The sequence below is a fragment of the Gopherus evgoodei genome, chromosome 7 (assembly GCF_007399415.2).
Source record: "Gopherus evgoodei ecotype Sinaloan lineage chromosome 7, rGopEvg1_v1.p, whole genome shotgun sequence".
NCBI lineage: Eukaryota > Metazoa > Chordata > Testudines > Testudinidae > Gopherus > Gopherus evgoodei.
In genome coordinates this window covers 9,558,586-9,575,974 of record NC_044328.1, presented here as the reverse complement: position 1 = coordinate 9,575,974, position 17,389 = coordinate 9,558,586, and the positions used below count along the sequence as shown (strand labels likewise).

At 42.9% G+C, this 17,389-nt stretch overlaps 1 long non-coding RNA gene across 1 annotated transcript in view; it reads right to left on the bottom strand.

Annotated features, from left to right (window-relative positions):
- The window catches only part of LOC115655572, a 43,449-nt gene extending 33,703 nt beyond the window's left edge, over positions 1 to 9,746 (bottom strand). The window contains exon 1 of the long non-coding RNA XR_004001421.1: positions 9,629 to 9,746. This is a non-coding gene — a long non-coding RNA (uncharacterized LOC115655572). The remainder of the gene's footprint in view (positions 1 to 9,628) is intronic.
- Between the last annotated feature and the right edge of the window lie 7,643 nt (positions 9,747 to 17,389).

The window sequence follows — 17,389 nt, the reverse complement described above, 5'->3', positions numbered from 1 at the left end:
GCAGGCATATAGTCCATGACTTTAACTAAGCTTTTAGGCACAGAGGTTTAAGGAGCCTTTTGTTTTCCCTTTAAACAACAGAAGAGAGCTTGCTCAGTTCTCACTCGGCAGCTTTGGCCAAGAATTAAAACGCACACAGCCCTAAATCTTCCTGCTATATTTTTGTTCCAGGGCACCTAGGGAGGCAGACAAACTCAAACAGGGTGTTCAGGGGATGAAGTTTTCAGAGACAAATCCAGGACACACTGTTGCAGGTAGGTAGGAGATCAGGAAAGTGAATGGGGAGGGTTTTGACACACTGAAAAGAGGGTGAAATGACACCACCTCCTCTTCCCCCTGCTCCACAGCACGGCTACAAGCACCTTTGCAGCAGGTTCGTAAGTTGGGAACATAGTTTTTTTGTAAACCCATCCAGGAAGCTAGGATGGCACTCACACACCTGGAGATTCCTAGCTTTCTGGGTCATCTGATTACACATGGGTGGGGAGACTCAGCCAGCCTGCTGTCTATTTCATGGGCAGTGCAAGAGGTTACCGAACAGAGACAAACCAGCAGAGATACTAGAACAAGCTCTGAAAACTGAGACACGAGGCCCCATTGATTATACAGGCTCCCTCACATTGCCTTCCAGCCACCTTGACTTCCCAATGAAACAAAACCCCAGGATAACCTAGAGTAAGCCCATATCTTCCCATCTTTCCCTGAATGGGTCAGCCAAATACCCCTGAGCACTCCCACTAATTCAGAGGGGGCTTGTCATCCATTCATATCAACCCACTTTTCAAAAGGCGGCAAGGCATTCTCTGTCTCACTGGTCAGAATAGCCAGAGAGGCTAAATGGCAGCCAAAGGTCATGCAGCGAGTCAGTAGCTGGGCTGGGAGACCTGTTCCCTATGCGCTATTGAAAACCTGCACTGTTGTCATGTCTGCCACCTTCGCCTGCTCTAGAGACTGAGAACTGAAAGCACAAGTCCCTACAGCTCGAGCTAAAGAGCCAGGCTCTAGCTAGTGGCAGAAGCAGCTTTGCATGCCATGTAGGTCAGGGTACATGTAGCACTCACTGACCTGTGGGTTACGTGGTCTGCACTATTTATATAACCCCAAGGCAAGCGCCTATGCTAATACACCAGTGAGGTGCAGAATTTAAAGGAGCCAGGGTATTTAGAATTAAGGATGCACACCTCAGCCCACATGTACCACTGGCCCATTCCTTCCTGCCATACATGAAACCCAACTATGGCCACATTACCCTTAACTCTGCTCTCTTCCACTATACTCCCACCCATCTCACTCAAAGAAGCTGGAGAGGGCAGCATTGGGCTGCCAGACCAACCTTTTCTCTGCTCCCTTATATATGTTCCTATGATGGTCACCAACTAGAGTTGCACAGGGCACTTGTCCCTAACAATCCGTCAGCTCACACAGGCTCAGCTAATTCATAAATCTACTTCACACACATCAGTACAATCAATGAAAGCACAAATTAAAACTAAGTATAACTAAGATTATTGAAACCTCGTTGCCTTTTTTTCTAAATGACAAAAACAAAAACAAAACCCTAACACAACTTCTCTTTTAAAAATGGGATTGTAAATATAATTCTACTAGGAGGAGCCCTGAGCAGAAGATAGAATAGCTCTGTAAGGATCAAATGATCCTACCGTCTGCAGTTAATCAGTCAATCAAATGGACACCAGTGGGCATCTAAACAGCTCTGAGACATCCGGAGACATGATGCCAAGGGATTGATGGTGGACTGACGATGGGCAAGTGTACTGGAAAAAGAGCATCAGCATCATACTTTGGCTTTTAGGTTTTTCCTTCCTTTTTCTTGGTTTAATATGCTTTGACATTTAATATAAGTTTTTAACTTTTCATATGTTTTTTCCTTCCCTTTTAAATAATGCATTTTGAAAAGTTAAGAACATGAGAACAGCCATATTGGGTCACACCAAAGGTCCATCTAACCCAGTATCCTGTCTTCCGACAGTGGCCAACGCCAAGTGCTCTAGGGGCAAAGAACAGAACAGGTAATCATCAAGTGATACATCCCCTGTCGCTCATTCCCAGCCTCTCGAAAACCGAGGCTAGGCACACCATCCCTGTCTAGTCTGGCTAAGAGCCTTTGATGGACCTAGCCTTCATGAAGTTATTTAGTTATCTATAACCCTGTTATAGACTTGGCCTTCACAACATCCTCTGGCAAGGAGTTCCACAGGTTGACTGTGCATTGTGTGAAAAAATACTTCCTTTTGTTTGTTTTAAACCTGCTGCCTATTAATTTAATTTGGTAACCCCTAGTTCTTGTGTTATGAGACAGAGTAAATAACACTTCCTTATTTACTTTCTCCACATGTGTCATGATTTTATAGACCTCTATCAAATGCAGCTTCGCTCTACAGAAATAAAAGTATTTCATTCACCACACTAGGGTACAAATCCTTGGGAACCACACCTCACTATCAGTTCAGTTTATCCTCAGGGCTTTGTCACTGGCTACAGTGAGAGCAGGTTTGTCCTTTAGTCCTTGCCTACCATGCCAGTTTCCTTGGAATTTCCCATTGTTGCACTAACCTGATTGTAACTCCACCAGTGGCACCATTAGTGTAGACAGGGCACCTCTTAGTGACAGGGTGGTAAAGTCACTAGTGGTCAGTTTGTGCTGGCATTCCCACCGTTGTCAGTCCTAGTGTAGTGGTGAGAGGCATTCAGAATAAGGTCACAGACATTTTCCATTTTTAAAAGCCTCTATGAGATGGGTCCCAAATGTTTAGGGATCATGGATGTAAATCCAGCCTCAACAGCCTTAAGCCTTAAGGTCACACAAGTCCAGGAGGCCCTACAGGAGCTGCTCTGCTACAGGGAGGAATAGTCACGCTGGAAGCAGTATCAATGGCATCATGGTGCAGTGCTTATGCCAGAGGTGAATATGTGCTTATTTGAACTCTAAACCAGGGCAGTCCCTGTTTCAGGGGAAAAGAACATAAGAAGAACATAAGAACGGTCCTACTGGGTCAGACCAAAGGTCCATCTAGCCCAGTATCCTGTCTACTGACAGTGGCCAATGCCAGGTGCCCCAGAGGGAGTGAACCTAACGACAATGATCAAGTGATCTCTCTCCTGCCATCCATCTCCACCCTCTGACAAACAGAGGCTAGGGACACCATTCCTTACCCATCCTGGATAATAGCCATTAATGGACTTAACCACCATGAATTTATCCAGTTCTCTTTTAAACACTGTTATAGTCCTAGCCTTCACAACCTCCTCAGGCAAGGAGTTCCACAAGTTGACTGTGCGCTGTGTGAAGAAGAACTTCCTTTTATATTTTTTAAACCTGTTGCCCATTAATTTCACTGTACTTGGCTAAAAACCACGTTGCTTTACTAGGTTTTTAAAGACCTTCCTCCTTGCAATGCTGACTTGTTGCCAAATGAAAATTATTTCTGGATTGCAATTTACAGAACTAAAAGTATTCGTCTCCAGCCTATCTGTGCTTCAGAAACGCATTATCATGGATTAAGGCATCGCTCTTGTAAGCAACAGCTTGTAGGGCTTGGAGGAGACCAGCAGTTGCACAGACATCAGAAATTTACACTGAAATGGTCATCAAAAAGCACTCTTGTTTTTCAAGAGCAGAGGAAGTAATTTCATTGTTCAGCAAAGCAACGAAAATAAACGTTATATTACATACATCTGAGTGACGCAGTGAAGGTCAGAGGGGTCCACTCTCTGACAAGCTCCTTCAAGAAGGGACTGAAAATAATATTTGACATTTCTAGTAAGGGTTTCATTCCGAAGGATCCCAAAGCACTTTGCAAACTTTGTGATAAACTCTGTACAAAGTGCACATAGATCATACCTACGCTGGAGAACTGAACCACTGGGCATTAAACAAGTAGGACTGCACCAGTGCGAATAACAGCTGTGCAGTTTTGTCCTACATCCACACATGTGCGACATTACACCATTGCAGTCATGTTGTTCTCAAGGTACTTATCCCACAGGTCCCTGAAGAAGGGGATTGTGGGAATTTCAAAAGGCCTTCTGGAAAAAGAGGTCAAATTCCCAGAGTATCCTGTGGAAATACCCATAATTCCCTCGGAAACTCCCATAATTCCTGTAGGAAATCACCAAAACTGATACCATTTCTTCTTCTTCCTTTTGTCGAAATGGAAGTCATGATAAATGGCTCACTCCTTGTTCATCAAAAAAGGCATTTGCTAAAGCTTTTAAAGCAGTCACAAGCATTGAAAGGAGGCTGAAGGGAGGGAGTGGAGGTTGTTCTGTCAGCACTGGTGGTGAGCCAGAAACACAAACCAGCAGTTGATGGAGTTTCCATTTCTGGAAGCAACAACTTGTCTAGACTGGACACTGACGGTCGGAAATATAACTGAATATGCAGACCCACCACAGTATGGCAGATGACTTTTTATTACATCCTATCACAAGATTAAACACAAGAACTAGGGGTCACCAAATGAAATTAATAGGCAGCAGGTTTAAAACAAACAAAAGAAAGTATTTCTTCACACAACACACAGTCAACCTGTGGAACTCCTTGCCAGAGGATGTTTTGAAGGCAAGATCATAACAAGGTTCAAAAAAGAACTAGATGAGTTCATGGAGGATAGGTCCATCAATGAGCATTAGCCAGGGCAGGGATGGTATCCCTAGCCTGTATTTGCCAGAAGATGGAAATTGGCAACAGGAGATGAATCACTTGATAATGACTTGTTCTGTTCATTCCCTGTGGGGCACCTGGCACTGGCCACTGTCGGAAGACAGGATACTGGGCTAGATGGACCTTTGGTCTGACCCAGTAGGGCCATTCTATTGTTCTTATGTTATATCATATGTTGGACTTTCTGCTATTAAAAGAATGCAAACAAACCCCAAAACCATGAGGACAGTCGTGACAACCTTCATCTCAATCTTCTGGAATCTTCTTGCCAGTTTGATTTGCAGGAATAGATTTGAAATGGAACTTCTAGAAGTCAGCTGTGATTATGCCAATAACAAGCTGCTCCTTTTTGGACTTTGCCACAAGTTCTGCTTGAAAAGCTGCCAACTGACTTAAAACCCTACCATGGAGACACTCCTGCTGCTCTGAACATGATGTGCAGGACTAATAAAGCCTGGGTTCTGTGTATTCAGAGGACTCCATGGCTGCTCTAACATATGAAGAGGGACATGGTTAGCAAACATTGCCTGATTTGCACTTCAGGGAGAAGACTGGAAGCTATACTACTCTGTTCAGGCCCAGATCACATAGAAGGGGTCAAGCTATGGTCCAATCAGATCTCTCAAAAAGCATTCATGAGAATGAATCACAGCTCCAATGGCACAATGATCACCAGTGAGCAAGAGAGCTCTGGGGGCAAGGCTGAGCACTGGTAACTTGAATCTTTTTCTCAGCCAAAGTGGGGAAGGGCCGTCACACAAATCCTGCCGCCCATACTTCAGTAGGAGAGCGTCGTGTGTTTTCAGCAGGAAAGTTGTGCATGTGTCAGGGAATATCCTTTAAATCTATTCCGTTCAGATTCTCACCCCAGACTCCCCAGGATGGTATGTGAGCCCCTTTGACATACTGGAAGCTGAGAAGTCAGACTATGATGACTTTGTGATGAGAAAGTGCTGATCTCTTTCTGGGATCTGAGATCTGTTAGACTGTGGAACAGTCGCTCAAGGGAAGCAATAGAAGCCCTTTTGCTTGTAACATTTCAAACCAGCTACACAAAAGCAATGGAGAATATGCTGTAGGGAACAACCCTCCACTAGCCAAACGGAGGATGGATTAGGTGACCTCAGATTTTTTTTTAAGAACTAATTTTCTGTGACTAGTACTGGAGACCTATCAGGTCACTCACTATTTCACCCTCGCGAGCTGCCCAACGGCCTCAGTGACAGCAATAAAAGAACGATGCTCAACGCAACCTAGCGCTAAGGCAATCCCTAGTCCACATGTTGGCAACTGTGTTTTCTTTCCACTGAGGCCGGAGGCAGCCCAATCCGTGCTTTAAAATCACTGGGTCAGAACTAAAATCAAAAGAGGCCCTGCCCCTCTGTTTTTATTTAGTGGAGGTGTAACTGCTCAGCACCAAAATGGATCTATAGAAAACTGCTGCCAAAGATACAATGTCATCATGGATATTAGTCAATATTGCGACCAGCACCTACAATTGCAAGAGTTTGCATGGATTCTGTCATCTGTCATCTCTCTCTCCACCTCCTCCGAGCCTGCATATCAAGGCTAGCACCCGAATTCTCCCATCTCTAAAATAATCCACCTCCTTTTCTTCTTTCAGTGGACAATTAAGCAATTCTTAATGCAGGCTACAAAAAATACCGTGCCGTGCCCTCAATAAAAACAGAGCAAAGTGTATCCTACTGTTGAGTCCTGCCTGCATTATTTTTAAGCCAGTGTGCAAATGGATGCTGTTCCCATCAGCCAGGGCATGCATGAGGGTCTGTTAGAGGAGACTTTGCATTTCAAAAGGCAGCCAACATGTCATGTGCTACCACTGTTGCCGTAGCAATGTCCATGCTTAGTGAATACTGTGGCATTAAGTCACATGTTGAACAAACAACAAAAACTAAAGCACAAGTTAGATCAGCTGTGAGCAGCCTTTTCTTGGGAGGTGGAATTTATTTTCTTTGCCATGTTTTTGTGACTAGGCCTATTATCCCCAGAAAAAAAAAAAAAAAGAAAAAGAAAAAAAATAAGAAAAAAAACTAGGATTAACTTTTCTGGCTCCCTCTATTTCAGACTGTGCATGGCTTGGGGGCAGAATGAAAGTGACTCAGTTAGACACAGAAGAACAGGGCTTCTATAAATACCAGATCTGCTGATTTGACTAGCTCCTCTTGCTTGTAAATTTACAGCACTACACAGGCAATTAATGAGCAACAATTTTTTTTAGATCACTCTCTATGCACAGGTGGTTTCTATTTAACAACCAAGGTTCGACCTGTTATCTTTGCAAATCTCAGGTCAGAGCATGGGCAGGTTATTTAATGAAGAAAGGTTATTGCAGCCTGGCATATATATTTCTACAGGTGTTGAGAGAAACGCATTCACCCTCTGAAAGTGGAGCAGACAGTGAATGTTCACCTCTGTTGCATCTGACACTAGCCTAATGCACAGCCCTTTTGTGCATCTATCCATGCTAACAGCAGGAATAGTGCATACAGGGGACATTTGCCTGGAGCTGAAAGTGTGCATGCATAGAACCATGGACCAGACAAAAGGCACCAATGGGAGGGGGAAGCCATGACCACGGCACCGGGAGGGCAGGCCCTGTATGAGGAAGGGTGGGGGGTACTGACACAGGAGAAGCAAGAGAGAAGGCATCAGGAGGGAGGATATAGATGGGACTGATGAAGGTATCACGAAGGATGATGCTAGTCGCAGGGGATGGTGCAGAGTGTCAAGGATTAAGGAAGCAAACACCCAGCAAGCAGGACTGGAGCTGACATCTCTCCTGCTGCCTCTGCCTAGCCATAAAAGCGAGGAGGTAGCCATGCACGTGTCTGATCTGGTTGTGCTCCAGTGATTCTGTCCAGAGAGTCACACTGCCAATCTCTAACAAAAGCGAATCCCAATCTTGCAAAGCTGGCACCAAATAGCAAACCCTCTGCCTGAAGAGCGAATCCTGTCTCACTCACGGCAATTTCCTTCTCTGCTTCACAGCACAAACTGCTCAGCTTCTGCTTTGTGTAGGGTTGGAAGCATCCTGAGCAATCAAGGGTAGGGTCTTTTTTTTGGCTGAGTGATTCTGGCTCACCCCATAGCTGTCCGGGGCTGTTACAGAAGGAAAGAGGCTCATGCATGAGCAGAGTCAAGGACAGAGGACACATGCTCCCTCTTTTTTTGGGCACCAGCTTGCTGTAAATCAGCCAGCCCTTGCCTTTTGGCTGTTCAGTCCCCTCCCTCCATCCACTCACGTTCAACACACACCCAGCTGCCCTGTCTCGTGTCTATAACAGAAGACACGAGTTCTCAACAACCAGCGACCAGTCAAGAGGAGCACAAGCGTCCTGTTGTAGTTTATTTCCTACGGAAAACCTAAGATCTAAAGAGCATCAAAGACTAACTTCATAAACAAGATCCCTCCTGCCAACAAAAAATCCCATGATCTCTGTGTCCATTTGTTTAGCCCTTCTGGTAAGACGACAGGAAGCTAAAAGCCCAGATTATATTCTGTTGTACAGGAGCACTGGAGATTGCGGCCAAAGCTTTCAAAGTTAGACACCCAGAAAGAGCGGACCAATGGACTGGCAGCGCCTATTGACTCCCCACTGAACTGGAGGGTGTTCAGTACATCTGAAAGTCACATCACTTTTATTTAGGGGTTCAGTATGGCGCTTTAAGTCCTTTAAGACAGATTTTCCAAAGCAATCTCAGCACCCAGCAGCTCCCACTTTGGCACTGAAGTAAACAGTCAGATTTTCAGATGATCTTAGCTCCCATTTAGACACAAAGCACCCAAACTTTCCAAAGCCGGCAACCCAAAAAATCTGGGCCCCTAAATTTCAGAATTTTGGCCCATGTACTTTTGTTGTCTGCCTACTGTTGGCTTCTTCTCTGCGTCCCTCCCCTGGAACTCGGGGATAAAGTCTTCACTTGCTAGATCTCCAAGTCACTTGCTCTCCTTAAGTCTTTCTGTAAATTTAGAATGTGAAATTCAGACCCAGACTTGAATGTAATAAGACCGTAAAGTATGGAGGGCTGTCCAGAACCAGGGTTTTAGTTCCACCTATTACAGAGCTGGGGAAACCAACTGTGAAACCCAGGAATCCAGATTGGGCTTCCCAAAACCACAAAGAGCTTGATAGTGGTTCAAGGCCCGTCTCTCCTCAGTGGCTCTCATTGCAAAGTGGAGCTAGTCAAATATGTTTTGATAAAACAGTTTTCTGGCAGAAAATACAGTTTTGGCAAAATCAACACACGTCACAGAAATGAATTAACTGATTTTGATGACATTTGAAAAAGTCATAATGAGTTTGGATTTTCTCATCTCATTTTGATTACCTCAAAACTTTTCATTTCAATACGGTAAAAAGTTCATTTCAATTCTCTTTGCTCAATTAATTTAATTTCAACTTTTAAATGATATTACTGTATTGATTGATATAGTTCTCTATTATAACATGTATTTCATATTTTGTATTCTATTCTACTATTTCAACATTATGGAAATACGATTCAATAGTTCCAAACTGAAATTGTTCCGAACTTTGGTTTTGCTGGAAATGTCAAAATTTTGGATTCTTGTTACGATTTGGACCACAAGGAAATTTCAAAATGTTGGAATTCCCCAGGGAATGGAAATGACAGTTTCTGACCAGCTCTGCTATTAAGTGGCCTATCAGTGGTGACCACATGATGAAGCCCTGGCAAGATAGCCACATACAGCTAATAGGAGGGCACAATTTCCTGTAGACTTAAGTTCCATTTCAGCCTGGCTGGAAATTGAGCACAATTAAAAGCTTAAAAGATTCATTAAAGCAGAAATCCCAGCTAAGAAACTCGTCTGGAATTCTGTCACTCTGACTGAATGACTAGTTCCAGATTTTATTCAGAGACTGTGCGTCATTAACTGGCAATCCGTATGGATTTTGTTACCTTGCTGGAGACAGCATGGAATATTCCTCTGCAGTGCTAAGTCACTGTGTTCTGTGCTCCTGGGATTACTTGATATTCTTCTCTGTCAGAGCACAATATGGATTCATCCTCTACTCCTTTCAGCAAAGTGATCTGCCGCAGCTGAGCTGCCGCGTCATTTGCAACGTGAAGTACTTAGCATTCAGGGGATGTGCTTAGCAACAGTCTGTCAGCCTCAGCTGCTTTCACTGACATCTCCCGTCGGATCTCATTTTAGAGTATTACCTCATTCTTGCCTTCTGTTGCCTGGTCTCCACCAGGGGCGGCTCTACACATTTTGCCGCCCCAATCACGGCGGCAGGCTGGAGCCGCCCCTGGTCTCCACTAAAAACTTAGATTGCCATGAAAAAAAAAATCATACGCTGAGCACTGTAGATATGCCAACCTAACCCCGGATGTAGTCAAGGCTAAGTTGACGGAAGATGCTTCCATCAACTTAGCTACTGCTGCTCAAGGAGGTGGAATTCCTACAGTGATGGGAAAAAATCTGATATTGTGGGATGAGTATGCTGCGGAGTGGTAGTGGCAAAGCTGCAGCACCACTGTAGCCTTGTAGTGTTGACAAGCCCTGAGTATCAGAGGAGTCAGTCTACAATTCCCACTGAAAAGTAACTTAGCAAAGTAGCTAATCATCAGGTCGGCACCACCATGGAACTGCCTAACTTCTAGGGTTAAAAGGTTGAAATCTAGTGTGGATCAAGAGTGGCCACCCTCTTCCCCAGCTCCCAGTTTGCACTGTCTTTCGCTGTTACTTTTACCTACAGCTAAGCAAATAACAGAGTTTTCCAGTTCACGGGCAAAACAAACAAACAAAAAATCAGGTTCAATTTCAATCTAAAAACACATTTTTGGAATTTTTTTCAATCAAACTAAAATTTTTTTTAAACAAATAAAAAAATTGAAACAACCTCCTCCCCCCAAGTTTTTCATTTTGATTTAGACACTTCCGGTGTTTTTCACTTTAAAAAACAAAACAAAAAAAACAAAACAAAAAAAACTGGCCAAATTTGAAACTGAAATGCCAGTCTGAACAGAAAAGTCAAAGTGAAAGGTTTCCAAATGGCCAAACCAAAACATTTAGACTTTCAATTTCTTCCCCCACAACCAAAACTATTAATCAAATTTTACCTGAATTTAACAAAATTTGCCCCCAAAATGCAGTTTGCCATGAAAAAATAATTCATTGAAAAGCTTCACCCAGCTCTGCTTTTAGCTATAGTCAGTTCCCCACCCTCATTCACTCCCTTTGAAAACTTCGGGCCTATGGCACTAGTTCTTACACAGGACTACATGCCGGATAAGTCTGAACTCCACAGGCCTTGTGTTTCTTCTCCTCCCCTCTTTGCTTGTATAGCACCATCCTTCATACAGTCACACTGTGTTTGGTGCAAGAGCTTTCTGCTCTGCAGCTCCTGCCATCTGGAACAGTCTCACTGCATCTCTCTGCTCAGCCATCTCAGCTAAAAACTTTGTGTGTCTCCTTTTCCTATTGGCCTCCTAGTGTTGTTTAGCTTTGCTCGGTTTTACCCTTTCATATGGTGGAAACAGAGATGCTCCAGTGCTAAGAATTTTTAATGCTAAAATAAGATTGCAGATGCTCTGAAATTTGCTTTAGGGGACAAACTGCAACTCTGGAGATAGTTTAAAATATTTTTTTGAACTGACTTAATTCTCCCAAAGTCTACCCCTGCCGTGTTTTTACATGCTGAGTTGGGTGGTTTTTTCTGTAAAGCAGTAGAGCTTTTCTTCAGTTTTGATCTAAGTTCTGTACTCTTTCAGATTACAGATTGCCCCATCTTTGCCTTCAAGAGGTGGAGGCAAGGCCGGCTCCAGCCACCAGCTGAGCAAGCAGGTGCTTGTGGCGGCCACTCCGGAGAGGGGCGGCACGTCCAGCTGTTGGGCGACAATTTGGCGGAGGGTCCCTCACTCTGGCTCGGAGCGAAGGACCTCCCACTGAATTGTTGCAGATCATGATCACAGCTTTTTTTTTTTTTTTTTTTGGCTGCTTGGGGCAGCAAAACCCCTGGAGCCGGTCCTGGGTGGAGGAACAACCTGTGTGCTCTTTATTTGCACAGTATGAGACTCACTCCTTCATTATAGGTAGATTGGGTTTTTCTATTATTTATTGTCCATACCTTTTCATCAACATAATCAACTACTCAAACAGAGAGAGAGACAGATATTACCCAGCAAGAAAATCTGACTATGATTCATTATTCTAAGTTTGCTTTTTGGTTTTCTGCTTTGAAGACGGCCCATGTTTTTGAACCATATTTGAATGAATCATCAAATCTTCATTTACGTAAGGCATATGTTCAGTTAAGATTCCAAACCATGAAAACTGCTGTCCTTAAAGGTAGATATTGAAAGTTTCTTCACATCTTTGTTTTTCCCCCATGTAAATCTGGAGCACTGGAAGATCTATCTCATTATCTTTTGGATTGTAGAATTTTCCAGCTTCTGAGAACATGTTGGATTTTACCTCTTTTGTATAAAAAAAGAATCTTTATCACCATCTCAGAAGAATGTTTTTTGTATTTTATCAATCCCTGGTAGTAAGCAAATCAGTGACAATTTTTTCCCTGTTAGCATTGTATCGACAAAGAGAGTTTTTAATAAGCTCTGATTGATATTTTCATGTATTATATGGACGTTGGTGTTGTTTTTGATTGTGCATGTTTTCTTTTTTAAGTCACATAAGACATGTGATCTAATATAGTTGGTTTTATTTATCTGTGCAAATCGTCCCATTTAACACTGGAGTTTGGGGGGATATGGTTTGATGCACAAAACAGTACCTTTGTGTTGCATTATATGAAATCAGGTGCCTTCAACTATCAATGTTACTCCAATGAGGAACCACGATAAGGCAACAGCTTGCAATTCCCAGGCAGCCACATTCTTCTCCCGGGAGCGTCTGAGGAACAGATTAGACAATCTAGGTAGGAGACTTCTTATGTCATCATTTCCCTACTCTGGAGGTCAGGAATTCCTACTGGACAGGATGCATTCGTTTGGGAGACTGGGAACACACACAGACTAATGTAAGACTGTTACAATAACAAGCTAATGAGTAGGTTGTTGGTTTCACCTTAAAATTAGAACTAAATAGGACACACTGTGCTCCTCCTTTGCTGGAAGATTACTCGTGAAGGTTGTGAATTTATTTACATATTACATAAAGCAGAGCCATTTGGCTTGACCTTATTATATAATTAATGAGGCCATCTAGGGGAAAAATCATAACCAAACTATCATACTAGTGATATTCTCCTTTCTGATCCACATGTCAGATCTTGCTTTCTCAGTTTTTGTCTACATGAGACATACTAACCATGATGTGATCTCCCTGCTACACATGTACAGAAATCCTAGAAGTTTATATAGAAAAACAACAGAACAAAGGAGCCAAGAATCTGCACCTAGATCTCCCTTCCTGATATACATTCTTAGATTGATTCTTGGCAGGATGATCCAGGTTCGGAAACCTGGATTCCATCCCTGCTCAGCCACAGACTTCCTGTGTGACTTTGGGCAAGTCACTTAGTCTCTGTGCCTCAGTACCCTCATCTGTTCAATGGAGATAATACTTACCTACCTCACAGGGGAATTGTGAGGATACGTACACTAAAGACTGATGCTCTTGGGTACTGTGCTAATGGAGAGCCTTATCAGTACCTTACAAAGAGGGGTTAAAGATCTGCTGTTAGGAAGATGAATTATGAAAAGCAAAAATAAATCAACATAAGAGATGGGCCAGAGCTGTAAAGTTTGAATCCAAAGCCAAACTTTATTGAAATACAGATGTCTTAAGATTTGTGGTTTGTGTATGGCCCATTATAGAATTAAGGACCAACTATGAAATTCAGCTCCACATTTTCCCAAAGCCTGAGATGGGGTAAAGGTAGATCAGAGGTTTTGGCTCAGTCTATTATGGCAACTAGCAGTGACATTCACATCTGAACTCACACCAAGTCCAAGGAACTATAGATTTTAAAGCTAGAAGGGACAATTAGATCATCCAGTCTAACTAATTGAACAATCCAGGCCATAGAATTCCACCCAATTAGTCCCATATTGCAACAATAACCAGTGACATCCAGTTTTAACTGAAGACATCAAGGGAAGGAAAATCTACCCTTTCGTTTGGAAGTTTGTTCTAATAGTGAATCACTCTCACTGCTCACTGGGTGTTTGAGTCAAGCCTCTCTCGTCAATAACTGTGTCATAGAAGGTAGTGGAAATTGCCTCCACTTTCAAGAGAGGATCATGGGAACGTGAGCCATATCCCTACTCACAGATCAGATCAGAGCTGGAAAAAGGAGAGTATTAGAATGGAGATCTGTCAAGCAGACCTGCCAAAACAATTTACCCATATTAAATCCCTGAATACAATACCCGGCAGTGTAGTTGAAAGCAGCGGGATTGGTTTATTGGCTGGTTGAGAATAGTCACTTTCATTGATCTGAAAGGCTTTGCAAATGAAAAGCTTGTATGTCATCAGGAAACGGAAGGGTAGGAGGAGATCTTGTGCTGCTTCTTGTTCCTTTTCCTAGCCAGCATTGCTTACCATGTAATCAATGGACAGTTAGGAGGATACAGGCTACATAGGAGCTCTATATTATGGGTGACGGATGATGATGATGAGAGACTGAAAGTATCATTTCTGGCTTTAAACATAATAATTCCAACTGATCTTTTGTTTTCTGTGATACCAGAAACGTATATTACACCTGGTTTATAGTTAAAGTAGAAGAGCAACTGGTATAGCCTTGAAAATAAATGGCTTCTTCCAATCTAGCCCAGGTTGGTAGCTATCATATTACCATCGCACAGGTGTTTGGTGAGCTACATGGGAAAGGCTAGTAGCGGGTCTCAGCTTTCTCTCAAACACACAAGAGTCCACATCACAAAAACCACCACTAATTGACCTCTTTATTGTCAGTCTCAACACAGAAGCCGATGATGGCACAGGCGAGAAAAACTCAATTCCCTCTCATGCTCCTCTGAGTCAGGGCTGAGATATATTGGCAGGAGACAATACGTCAGGCGGCTGGCACTGCTGTCTCTCTTCTGTGGATGGAGAGAACTTCACTGTCCAGTGTTCTCCATCCAGCACTAAATTGGTATGGTAAAAAAAAAAAAATCTATGGTAACTATGAAAAACCCTGCTCGCCCATTGCAGTGAATGGGAGTTCTGCACATGGAGCAGCTGGTATCTATGCCCTGTCCCATTTACATAAGGGAAGCTCTGAATGTTCTGATTTGCTTGCTGCAGTTCCATTTTCCACAAATCTCCTGCGGCCCAGCCAGTCTGACAGAGCCATTGCGTGTTCTAATTGTCTCATTGTGTTCTTTTCAAGCAGGGGAGCCAAAAGCATGCAGTGCCTGCCACTTGTGCCTTTATTATTACGTCATTGCCGAACTTCAGCAGATCGTGTGTACTATGCATGTACCAGAAGCAAGTCACAGGTGTGCCGGTTACCCAAGGCTAACTTAGAAAGTATCCTGTGATAGGCATCACTGTACATTCCAGTTTGCTGTAGATGCTGATGGACATTTGGATTCTGCAGAAACCTGAACAAAGTTGAAATCAGCAGTTTAGCCATAAACCCAATCAAGTCACAGGATCTTGTTACTTGTGTTTAGATGTTAAGTGGCTTTTTTTCCATGCCACAGGGATCCATTTTCCCAATAACTCAGTATTTGTCATTTCATTTCCAACATAAAAACTGAAATTCCATGCGAAGACGGGATGTTGAGTTATTTTGACCCCATACATAATCCTTAATTCATTAAAAAAAGAAATAGGAGAATGTAAACAGAAATCTTAAGACCCCAGTCACCCATCCTCTATTGTCAAGGTGATATATGGGTGCCAAATGTCTGATTTTCAGTTTGTTTTCTCTCTTGCTGTAATAGTTTGTATTTTAAATTCTAGGATTTGGCTTCTCAAGGGTGACTAGAGTGGCGTGGGAGAACCTGGCATGTCCATGTCAGTCCCCTACATTTGGCTGTTTTAAATCCCTCACCCTCTGTGCTGTAGCCATCATTCGTAGTTTAACACAACTCTCAAGGCTTACTTCCCTATCTATTACTATAATATCACTCCTTGGCTGGCTAAAAAAAAAAAAAAAAAGACATTGCTTGGTAACTTCCAGTCATAGATTTCAGGACCATGAGGAATCATTATGGTCAGGTAATCTGACGTCCTGCATAACACAGACCAGTAAATTTCATCTAGTAATTCTTGTTTCAATACCACAACTTCTGATTGGGCTAGAGCGATCGATTGCTTTTAATCTGACGTTCTTCACATTTAAATCTCCCAAGACTATTAACTTCATTTCACAGGTAGGTAAAGTAAGGCACAGAGAGGATGAAGGACTCTCCCAAAGTCACTATAAACTACAGGCATTCTGACACCCAGTCCCTCTTCTCATCTGCTCCAACCACTAGACAACACTCCCTTTTATCTAGTGACTGAATGCTGCATCCACATCATTCCTTGCACCTATCACACAGTTACCAGACCAGCCCCTAAGATACAAAACAAGAGTCCGATGAGAGGCAATACCCATTTGCACAACACATGTAAAAACTCCCACAAATGTCAAAACAGAACTGCGTTGATGTTGTGCATCAACGTGGCCCCATCCGCAAGGACCTTTACTCAGACAAACTTCCATTGACTCAAGTCCAACGGGGTCCTGTCTGGACATTTGTGGCATTTTTTTCCTCAGTGGAGACCTCAGGATTAAGCAAACTATTTTTCATACTGTCTGCGTTCCAAGAAGATCTGCATTGAACCAATTATTACCCAGGTGTCTTGATGAGAAATTGTGTCCTGGAACAACCACACAACTCGAAATAAAAAGAAAACTACTTGAAAGTCATCTAAAAGACGGGTGTGTGCAGACAGACTTCTTAGCAACCCCTTCAGGACAGCAATCCCTCTCAGGAGGATTAGACTAAACCACTTACTCAGCTATACCAGACTTTGTCACGTGCTACAGTATTTCGCTAATCCTCACTCAGGAGATAAACACTGTATGTGATGGGAAGTCAGGTAAATTCACTGTGTAATAAAGCCTGCCCCAAGACAATGCTTGCCAGTGCCTTATGAACTCCTACTATGCCCAAACCTGCAGTTTTTATTCTGGCAAAGCTATTGAATTGCATGAAAACAGGCTGCAGCATCAGGCTGCAAAAGAGGCTCTGCTAAGGAATTCCTAACCCTAATTCTCTTGAATGGATCAGTATCAAATAATGGTCCAATTGTGCTGTCACTGCTTGGAAAGTGGTATATTAAGGCTTAAGTTTTCAAAATTGTCTAGAGGATTTAGCCCCCCATTTTCCACACATTTTAACAGCAATTAAGCACCCAGTTCCATCAGGCTGGTTTGAAAAGCTCAGCTTGAATTGTACTATTTTCAAAACTTTTTCAGTTTTGTGGAGGAGGGTTTGCTGTTATGTCAGAAATTAGAATAGAACTGCTTAGCAATCTTGCAACTCTGGAGCTAGCTAGAGGCTCCAATGCAAACAGAGACAATTTTGGAGCTGTTCATAAACCACCATTATTGCTACGAGTTTGACTCATTAAATTAAGAGTGATTGATGGTATCTGAGTCTTTAATACTGTTGACCGTGAAATGCACACGGTGATAATATGCAAAGCCTGCTGCTGGTTCTTCATTTCATTGCTGAATTCTGCCAACAGGA